Genomic DNA, 10,664 nt, shown 5'->3' with positions numbered 1-10,664 from the left:
TATTGATAATCCTGTACATGTTGCAACACTATCAGACCAGACTGACCTCTGGTAACATGCAATTATATGTGGGAGGGCTGGAAATGACTGGGCGGGTGATAACAGGGTCATAAAAGTAGCTGTCTGAATATATCAGATGGGAGGCAGAAGGGAAGCAAGGCATCAGTGACACCCTCTCAGGTGAGTAAGTCAGTTTTTCTCTTGAAGTTTTCTTAAATCTTTTGGATTCATTCATAGACTGCTGTGGCATCTGGGTAAATACCCATTATCTCTCTGATGGGACTACAAATACTCGCTTGACAGTTTTTGTGTTTTTTATAACTGTATTTACAAATTAGTGATGCCTTGGTGATATAGAGCCATGAAATGTAAATGATTATAGGCTTGACTGGCATTTATTTAAAAAGATATTTTTATTATTTTTGCCTTCTATAATACATTATTCCCACACATTACTGATGTCAGTTTGATTGAAGGTACTCTTATCTGTCTCACATGATAAACTCAGGTCAGCCTAAAATGAGGTGATAAACTTTAAGATGAGTTTAAGATGCATTTAACTCGCTACAAATCGAAATATGTTCAGATATGAAAACACCAAAGCTGCTATAATATATTTTCTGTCTGCGAGTGAGAGATTTTAGTGAAATTAACTCACCATTATGTTTGTGCTTTTGTGTTTTTCGTGCAGTTTTTGACCTGAGAAGTCTCTTTGACTACGTTGATTTATTCCCCGTTTTCAAAGCACAATGAAGCTGAGTCTTGTTCTACAGGCTTTTTGCCTTCTTACCACAGGTAAAAAAAAATATAAAAAATTACAATACATAAACCTTTAAAAGTGATCCTTTTAGAAAAGGGAGGACAAAAATTTTTTTTAAAGAGAGTTTGAAGAGAATAACTAAAGATTATTAATTAATTGTTATTGACACATGGAGCATCACAAGATTATCTTTTTTAAAACATCTCTGGTCACTCTGCCCTCAAATGGAAGCTGACTGAAATATTCAGCATATATACGTCAGATAACTTTGTTTTAATTCATAGTTTATGATTTTTAAAAAAAAAAAAGTTGAAAAAGTTTTAATGGTTAATTTGGACCACATCCATATCTAGACTTGCCTTTCATTTTTTGCGTGAAGTATGATCTGTTTCATGGTGTTAGCATAGAATCTAATCATAGTCGTAGCATACCATCGTAGCAAATTTTAGTAGTGGTGGACCAAAGTTAAAGCATTTCCTGGTAATCAAAGGGAAGGTTGATGGGAGGCCACGTAGACAGAGTAGTAAATGTTGAAATTCTTGAAAGGGTTAGGCCTTCGGGGGCTTTTTCTATAGCGTCATTAGAGCAAAGGTTGAGTTTATTATCTAAGACATTCTTCCATTAAGAACGCAAAGCTGTAAATAAGTACTGAACTCCATTATCTTGATATTGGGTCATAAATGTCAACGGCTGAAAACCTAAATCTTTAATCTGGAAACATTTTTAATAAATTGTAGAAAATGTTATGTTTAAAAAAAAACATGTTTTAAGTCAGAAGTTGTGACTAGCTTCTGTCAGCATCACAGGAACAGAGGTTTGTTAACCTTTTGAGAAACCTTTGCATGATTTTGCCTTTTAATCCTTTTTGATTTTCCTGACAGTATTTCTGTGTGGAGCACAGACAGACAATAGCACAACGCCAGAAACCACCGCCACAGAAGCTGTTCCATCGACTGCTTCAACTGATGTATCCAACATGACCACAGTCGACGCATCCAACAGCACCATCGGAACTGATTCTACTGAATCAGTTCCTACCACTGCGATTGTTAAGGAATCCAATTCAGGGCTTTCACCGGGTGCTATAGCAGGCATCACCATCGGCTCCATTGCCGGTGTGGGAGCAGTCGGTCAGTACTACACACGAGCATGAATTTACCATCATTTCTGCTTCCTCAATCACATATCATCTGTTATTCATCAACCAGGATGGTGCTGGGGAAGAGCCATAGCAACCGGGAATGTGCTTTACAGATACAGGAGCCTATTCTTGGCAAGAAAATATGCAAATATAGAAGGAAATAAATTTAATTAATTAATCATTAGTAAAATGTATTAGTGATAGTTGTAAAAGATTACAATATACTTAGGAAAGAAATTGGTTCTCTAAGATAAATGACATGATAGAAAATAATAATTGAGACTTTTGTTACAGTGTTTCACAACTTTGAGTATTTAATCAGTAATTTCTCGACTAGTCTTGGACTCATATTTGTATTTGCGAGACATTAATAAATGAATAACAGTTAATCCATTTTTATTGCAGGTGGTGGTATCTTTGGTATATTGAAGTATACAGGGAAGATCTAAGACCAGCTGTTGCACAATAAGGATCGAAGTGGATGTAGATCGTCAGATGAAACATGTCCTATCCTGAGATCAGACTTAATCCTGACCATGCTGAGTGGATAGAGGAAGGCTTAAACGTCTGAATGGCTCAAGAAGGAATAAACTGATATATGTATAGTATATGTATATTCAAGATTGTGATCTCATGGGCCAAGAGGAAGACATAATAATGTCTGTTTCACCACTTTGCTATTTTGATTGCTTGACTGAAGGCCAGAAAATAATCCTTAGCTGATCAAAACATTTACATAATAGTATGAAATGTATTTATATTTTATTTGATATTTGTATCTTATTGACAGATACTACTCATCTAGTGGGTTAAATGTATTTAATTTTATGAGTTAATCTTCCTATTGTCCTTCACATTTGATGTTTTGTTTCAGTATAAAGGGTAGACTGTTTAACTATAAAAAAGGCTTTTTTGGATACAAAACAATGATACTTAAGCTTTTCTATTCTTTTATAAAGGTAAAAAATCTTTGTAAGTGAATACCGATATTTCCTTTAAGCTAAATAATTTTATTTTATTGATAACATTTTCTTAAGATTAGTTTGGCATTTTGCTCAAATACTGTAATTTCCTAGTGAAAAGCTTTGCAATCACTATGTTTTAAATAAATAAATAAATATAAAAATATCATCTACTTTCTATAGCATGCAATTCTGTCTAATAAAAGAGTTGCTTGAGCCATCTAGGTGAAATTCAGCTATTGATTTATACACATACTTCCTTTAGTAGCTGAGTTATTTGTTTAGTTTATGAGTTTATGACTTTTCCACCCATCTTAGGCTTGGTGCTTCAGTTTATGGTACAATGACGGTTAGGATTGAGAACAACAGTCTATCATTGAAAACAGATTGAGAAAATAATGTTTTGTTTAGGACTAGCTAAGTTTTTTGCAAGCTTTCAAACACCTAGTGTTTCCTCAGTGTTTCTGGGTCTTGCATTGTTTGGTTTTATACAGTTTTGTGTCTGTACATTTAATGAGACCCTTGCCCAGCTCATGCTAGCTTGATGAAGGGGAATTTAATCTTTGACAAATAAATAACAAATACAGTCAAACACAAAAAACAATGAAACCGACATGAAATATATAACGTTCTAAGGGGGGAAAATACAGCCTAGAAAATTATGCAATTAAATTAGTGCTGTCAACGCGTTAGCGCAGTTAGCTCGATAACACGTACGCCATGCAGCCCCACGCATGGGGCCATCCGCATTAACTCGCTAACTGAGATTTGCCACATTAATGTGGTTAATGTCATTTTAACGAGATTAACGCTGACAGCACTAAATTAAATGAAATATTCTGTTTATTTAATCTACACAAACACGAAAGTAAAAGAAGAAAAAAGACTTTTTGAATAAAACAGATTTTAACAGGTTTGAATATTTTGCTAGTTCCCTACAATCAACTGAAAGCCACAAAAACTAACTCAGCAGATTTGATTTTATTTACTTAACATTTATTTAACCAGGATACTGTCCTGGATAAGATAGATAGCAGTACAAACTATAATGGTCACACACACTAGGAATACATACACTCGCACAAATAGACACACCAATCCTCATGTGAAATAGCCCAGTAAAATACAGGAATGACATCTAAAGTCACCGTCTGAGGCTAACAAACAGAGACGGCAAAAGTTAAGTCAGGTCATTTAAAATCACCTTAAATTAATTTGGTTTAATTTAGTGGTGTACAAGAGATAAATGAGTTAGTGAGTTATGTCAGGCTTAAAGTCGCCATGATAACTTATGCTGAAAAAAAAACTGGAGCAGGTTATGTTCAGTTTTAGTTTAAAATCGTCTGGAGGAGCCACTTTTCACCAGTTCATCATTTTACAGCAGGTTTTAAGTGTGACCCAGATCCTCTGCAGTGTGACCATATTTCATGTGTGCAAGTTATTAACCCTACCTTACTAACATCACAAATGATGTCACGCTGTAAAGTTACAACAGCACAAACTGGATGTGGATGTGGCCAAAGGTGCTGTCATTACAACATCAAATTAAAGCTTAATAGGCTGTTCGACTGCAACTTTTAATGTTTCAGTGTATCCAGTATAAAGTTTTAGAGCTCTAATGTGAACCGTACATCACTTCAAAAATAAGCAGCAGCACTGAGCGCTCATTCGGCAATAAAATTAATTTCAATTAGAATGTTTATTTTAAGCTCTATGTGCCAGATTAACGATTTTGTGCAGCATTACCCCTGCAGTTTTTTGTGTGTTCTAGTTTACAATCATATTTTTATATTCCTTATAGATATTTTATCACTACCATTATCTGATAATGTCTCTGAATTGGACTGGGTGTCACTCATAGAGATCATTTTGTGAGGAAGAAGAGTCACATAAAAAAAACCACACAAGTGTGTACACACCCTAAAACAGATTAAAAGAGAACGTTAATAACGACTACCATCGCTATGCCCATTATCTCAGCCTGGGGTTTTAGGCCAGCTAACACAGGAAAGCCAAGCAATATTTAGCTCTTTCTAGTATACCTCTCGGCTCCCTAAGATTTAAGATTTTGCAGCAAATTCCAAGAGGAGGGAACTGCAAATCTGCTTTTTCCAAATTCAGCATGAACTTTCAGGACAGTGACGTACTATTCAAGCAAGAACAGTTACTTCTAGCTAGCCTCAAAAGACAGAGAGGACTAGAGTCAAAGTAAAAACACAGTTATTTTATTCACCAACTGCTAAATGTTTAATGCAACAAAGGGAGAGTCATCATTTACAGCTGCTCAGTATCTTTATTGAGATCTTGCCTCAGCCTCAGAGTCAGGGACTGTAGTGATACATTTTCAGCTTTAAAAAGTCAACATGATAATCCTCTCTGCTAGATTTACTCATTTTACCTCTGAGCACCAAGTGCAGAGGGTCCATATCACAGCTTATATTCAGCTACAGATATGTTCTGGTAAAACCAAACTGGAGATCGTTCCACGTTTCAACGTAAAAATAGTAGAGCTTTAACCAGCACTGGGGTCACATAGTGCTCCCACTACCACTTTGAACACTTAATGTGAAGTTAATATTCAACATTCAAAGGGTTATTTATTGTTAAAGCATTGCTTACAATAATCAGTCTCTTCCCAACTGGTATGTAACACATTTTAAGAAAATGCTCTAGAGGAAAACACAAGTGAGATTATTACAGGTCATTATAAACATTACATATAAGCTGACCCCAAAGCAGAAACTGATGAAAGCTGCTTAATCTAAAGCAATGGTTTTGATATAAGTTGAGGTGACCGGTGGGCCAAACTCCCACAGTGTCAGGTCTGCATTGTAAAGTGGACTTTAGCCCAGGTGACGGCTTCATCATTTTATGGTATGGTCATTCGCTATGGAAGTGTCAACACTGGGAGCGCTTGGTAACAACATCTAAAAACAACACTTCTCCCCATGCAGGCAAATAGCTGTTAATACCCTGAGCTGTGTGATCAGCCCATATGGTGAGCATGGGCGCCAAAGGAACTGTGTGTGCATGGGGGAGGGGAGTGTCCTGCCCGTGTGTGTATGAAAGTGGAAAGGACATTTTTACTGACTATGGGCTTATGTAATGTTGTGTTATATTATGGGCTCATTTTTCTGACAAGCAGCCTCTTAAATTTTATAACTAACAACCAAACAACCAAAGAAAATCAGCATTCCCACCGCTGTCACTGGCATATCATCAAGTAGATCTGTAAGGGTTGATTTATTATTTATTTTTCTCATACTGATCCTCCATCTAAATCAGGGTTGTCAAACATATGGCCTGGGGCGGTCAAAACTGGCCTGTCAAAAGGTCCAGTTTGGTCCACTGGTTGGCTTTGGAAAATGTGAAAACTGCAAATGAGGAGGGGATAAATTATGGACTTTAAACTGTGTTTTCTGCTGTTCTACAAAGACATAATCCGTAGTACTAATAGATACACAGTAAATGACAGAAATAGAGATGTTTTTCTTGTTATTATTCCATTAAAATAATAACAGAAAAGATCCTGTTTTTTCACCTTGCTAATATCAGGCTAGCAGTACGCTACAGTACCAGCAGAGGGAGAGCTTGTATTCCAAGCCAACATTAAAATGATCAAGGGATCAAAGGACAGCCTTTAAAGAGACATTACTAACACATTTACATGTAAATAGGTATTAGCCACCTAACTTTAACCGTTTCTGGCATTGAAGGACCCTGGAATGTACTTCATACCTTCCTTGGTCACTGCTGACTTCTTGGCTTTAAATACCGTATATTATCTCCCCCTGCTGATACTGCAGCTTCTGCATGTGTGTCCATTTCACGCTTTGGAGAGACCAGCGTGTCTAATAGACGTTTTGCCGTGATATCGATATCGATAACTGGGGAGAGTGTACCAGATACAGTAGAAATAAACAAGCGACCCACAAACAACACACCAAATCCTAATCGCTGTTCCTTTCATTCATATCCCAGATGAGCCCCCACATTTGTTACCCGCCTCCACACTCACACCCCTCTTCGTGGGGACGTAACAGAATGTCAAACTGACGATGAGCCCCGACATTTTTCTTAATTTCTATTGTCTAATTTTAATGAACTTGTGTGAATTGTATCCTCAGATTCCTGAGAGTTGTGGCGCCTGGTGTGGTCTTCTGCTGCTTCTTCTCTGGTAATAACAAGACATTTAAGAGAACGGAGAACTGCTGCTCACTGGATATTTTGTATATATTTTTTCAAAAATCATCTTTCTTCACCATTCTGATGCTCAATTTGAACTTCAGGCCATCGTGACCATGTCTTTATTCCTAAATGCATGGAGTGGCTTGCATAGCTGATTAGATATTTGCGATAATGAGCAGCTAAACAGTTTTACTTGGTCATGAGTGTACTTTGGTGTTGTTTTCACAGTGGGTGAAACATAGAACATTTTCTGACAATTAACAGAACATTTTTGTTCTTAATTATTTGATAAAATCAGCGTAATGAGATGCTGGTACTTTTTTTATGAGTAATTTTACACTTTAAGGAGCCGTTCTGACAATTTTATTTGATTTACTGCAGAAACTTTTCATTATAATGTAGAAAAACTGAGGGGTCTTCTTGAAAGTTAATAAGAAATATCAGGGATCCGATGTCCATTTGAGGTTTTTAATTGGGCAGTAGTTGCATATGGGTCTACCATACTTAAGCTCAAAGGGGACTGAATATAGCCCACAATGTAAGAGGAGTTTGGTGCGCCTCATCTAAAGCCTCAACATGCATTTTAGATACAACCCAAACTAGTCTGCTCATAGATTCTTCATCATTAATTAACATTTACACATAAGATAAATCTATCTTTATAAACAGGCTATGTATCACCGTTCTTCAATATTGTTAGTTTGGACTTTACCCAGATGTTTTAGACCCAATCAAACACCTCTTTTATTTTTAAAGTCTTTAAAAAGGCTTCAGTTTAATCACATAGACAGGAATCATCTGTTTGAAGGGATTGATCAAAAACAATCAGCATGAAACATTTACTCTCATTTCACCATGAAGCTCATTTTTTCTCTTGTGCTACAAATCAGGAGTATCCCTGTCCTTAACAGTGAAGCACTTTCACCCTTTCATAAAAGCCCAAACTAGCTCAAAGCACTACGTGAAACAATCAGCAGTACAAAGTTGAACAGGCTTAATGTGAACCTAGCTAACTCCTGTTACGTGTGATACAAGTTTGAAAAGCAGCAAATCAGTGAATGAATAAATCTGCATCACATCTATTTTCATTAAATGGACCACTTATTTAATGAAATTTTATAACAAGCTGATAAATACCAGTCCCCATGTACCCAGAGCTTGTCTTCTAGGCTAACGAGCCATTGATCCCTCTGACCATGTGTGCTAAAACTCAGTTTGTGTTGCAGTGGTGATAACACTTAGGCCTGCTCTGATAACTTTATCTTTGCTCCTCACAAACTGGCCCAGTCACAAACAGATCATCTGTCCCAGCCCCTGAAACCTAATCACACACATGCTCACACACACACACACACACACACACACACACACACACACACACACACACACACACAGCTTTTCCTTCAGGCGTTAACCTGCTCAGTGGCTCAAGGAAAAGAGTTTAAGTCAAAGTGGAGGAAAAAAGAAGGGAGGATGGTGGAGGTGAACACAGCAAAGGTTCCCATCCAGGTTAGACTGATGTGTTAGTTTGATGATATATTAAAAATAAAAATTAAATATTAGCTGAGTTTCTTTTTTTCATAAAAAGTATTGTTCCCATTAAACAGAACAGTTTGATTGCTTCACAGCAGAGACAGTGTCCCCTGAAGGTTTGAGAGTTGTTTCAGAGGTTCCTGGGTAAACCTCTTTCTAGTCATCAATGAATATTGCACGACTGCGCAGAGCTCCCTCTAGTGGGGGAAGACCTACATGATGAATGTGGCTTAAATGTGGGTGAAAATGGTCATTCACCCTGCAGTTTTAAGCCTCTAATTGACATTTAGCACAGAGGAATTTCTTTTGGTACATTACTAATATTATGTAATATCTTATAAAGTCGGTGGTAAATTTAAGGATGTTGTGTTTTTACACTACTAGCACACTCAAAAAAGTAGGTCATCTTGCTTTATGAAGCTGCAATTCTAATCTAATCTGTCCTACAAGCAATACAACTTAGAGCTGCACCATTAAGCATTATTTATATATCTAAGAAATGAAATGACCCAGCATGGTAGGAAACTGTGTCATGATTAACTGAAATGTCTGCAATCATCCCCAGTTTCAGGGTTTTTGTTCTCAGGTGGACCACAGTAGTACGAGAAAGGTTAAAAACATGAAGAAAACTTAAGGGAACTGAATATGATTCTTTATTATTTTAGGGAAATTAAAGGAACAATACTTTGCAGACTCTGTTTTACTGTGTTTCTTTAAATGAAATGCAGTTTGACTCTGTTTTTATTGTTTAAAAAATGCATTGAAGTGATTTTTCTGCCATGTTTGGCATCTGAAGGGGGCAAAAAATGGACATTAAAGGGAAAATCTTACTTATTTTTCTCTGGCCTGAAGTTCTGTTTGATTGTTTTAGTAAGATTTACCTCAGTTTTGGAACTCAGCTGCAGAAATAAACCCCTTCTTTTGATTACAGTGGAAATAAATGCCTCTTACCTTGTGGTGCTCAAAGGAAATAACATTTATTTCCAGAAATCATGACCCAGCTGCTGAAAGAGAAAATTCAAAGGTTCTCCACTCCTACATCAAAATACTCTCATCAAGGTTTGAGGATCTCTTTAAGTGACTGGGTCATGATTTGATAAAATGTATGTTTTGGTGAGCTTTGAGCATCACAGTGTAAGTGCCATCTGTCATTATAATCAGGGGAATGCAGCATTTCTACAGCTGTTATCTATAAAAATAGGCACAGTTTAGATCAGCCCAATGGATGGCTTTGCAATATATTAGTAAGATCTAGTGCCTTCCAGGTCATTTAAAATATATTTTTATTCAGCACTGCTGCCTCTCGGGGACAAGATGACATCCTCAGGACACACTTGTTCGTTTTTTTTTCTAATTGTGCTGTCGTGAACTTTAACATTCAACATGAGCAGTGCACAGCAGTGCATGGTCTACCACGCACCTGGTTACCAGGAAAAGTGGCAAAACCTCTGCTTTTATAGAAGCGCTCACACCTGCTGATCAGTTAATAAAGAGCATTTGATCATCAGCACCTGCTTGCTACTGTCAGCTGCTCTTTTGTCACCTGAGCAGGTAGCCCTGCATGTTTCGTTTTGGCAGATTTTTAAGCCAGATGCCCTTCCTGATGTAACCTTGAGAGAATTTATGTCTCTGGCTGGACTCGAGCCAGCAGCTTTTTGCTTGCCGGGCAAATATGTAAACCTCTTTGGAAGGAATGAAGGTGTAGTTGATGATTAGTGGATCACAAGTGACTGGTGAGTCCAAAATAATACTCTGGAAGGGAAAGTGTTGTTTAACAGGAGTTGGGACACCTCCAGTCTGGATGGATTTACTGCATTAAATCTGACTTCAGGCCCGCTGTAAGGCCTAAGGAGCCACTTGTCTTGTACGATGATAACGAAGTAGAGAGAAGCAAACCTTGACATAATTTCTGGTAACACAAAGGCACTGCCTACGGTGGCCCTGAGAGGCCAAACGGACTGCAACTTAAGAAAACACCAGCAATAAGAAAAACGCTGCAAACACAACGGAAATATAAAAAACGAAAACAGAAACAGGAAAAAACAGATTTCCAAAAGCACAAGGGAAGTGTTTCTGGGGA

This window comes from Oreochromis niloticus, linkage group LG10 (genome assembly GCF_001858045.2).
Source record: "Oreochromis niloticus isolate F11D_XX linkage group LG10, O_niloticus_UMD_NMBU, whole genome shotgun sequence".
NCBI lineage: Eukaryota > Metazoa > Chordata > Actinopteri > Cichliformes > Cichlidae > Oreochromis > Oreochromis niloticus.
The sequence above is the reverse complement of the archived record's forward strand: the minus strand, read 5'-3'. Positions refer to the sequence as shown.